Source organism: Penaeus monodon, chromosome 15, assembly GCF_015228065.2.
Source record: "Penaeus monodon isolate SGIC_2016 chromosome 15, NSTDA_Pmon_1, whole genome shotgun sequence".
Taxonomy (NCBI): domain Eukaryota; kingdom Metazoa; phylum Arthropoda; class Malacostraca; order Decapoda; family Penaeidae; genus Penaeus; species Penaeus monodon.
The window spans coordinates 11402798-11403576 of NC_051400.1; the positions used below are offsets into that span (position 1 = coordinate 11402798).

General features: G+C 38.5%; 1 protein-coding gene across 1 annotated transcript in view; it reads left to right on the top strand.

The window, feature by feature from the left end:
* LOC119581742 (potassium channel subfamily T member 2-like) overlaps positions 1 to 779 on the top strand; it is a gene marked incomplete at its 5' end in the record, with an annotated part of 131052 nt that overhangs the window by 41478 nt on the left and 88795 nt on the right.

Here is a 779-nt window from a genome sequence, read left to right on the forward strand (position 1 = left end):
AGAAGAAGGGTGGGGTTACTTTGTTATATTGTTGCTCTTACTTGTATAAGTTAGAGAATGACAGCTAAGTTTGGAACAGAGCGTTAAGGATTTTTGGTCGGCTTTAATAGGAACCACAGTGCGTTTTCTATGCTTCCTATATTTCAGCGGAAGGAGCGAGGTGGAGCTATGCTAAATTGCATATATTCATATCTAGTTGTCCATAGTTGTTTCACTAGAGAGAAACGGAGTTTGATCCGTGTTTAGGGATCACTTCCCTTTTAGCGTGTTTTTTTAAGGGGGGGAGGGCATGTTAAATCACATGCGTCTTCACATGTTCTTTTCTTTACTCAGTTGTTTTATCCCTGTTGTTTGAATGCGGGAGAGAGAGCCGAGTTCAGGAGGACCCATCTGTTATATTTGGATTTTATCTTCATTTTAAACCATGGCCTCTTCCTCTTCTTTCATTAATGACAAAGCTTTCTTTGTTTAATGTCTCCGTGTAGAGGACATTCGTGATATCTCCGTTTCCCTCTCTCCTCCAGTGTTGCAAATTTTCATTTTAATCAGTCTTTTCTTCAAAAATTAAGTCTACAAAGTTGAAACCCATCTAGGACCCGCCCGTTGAAGTCATTCCAGGTTATTTAAGCCTTAACTTTTTCTTTTTTTTCTTGATGTTAGTACTACTTTTCTAGCTTGTTCTGGTGTAGGTAATTATCGTTGTCAACATACCTAACATCATGACATTTGTTGGTGCACTCCATAAAAACAAAAATCCGACTTTTACACGAATCTTCCTC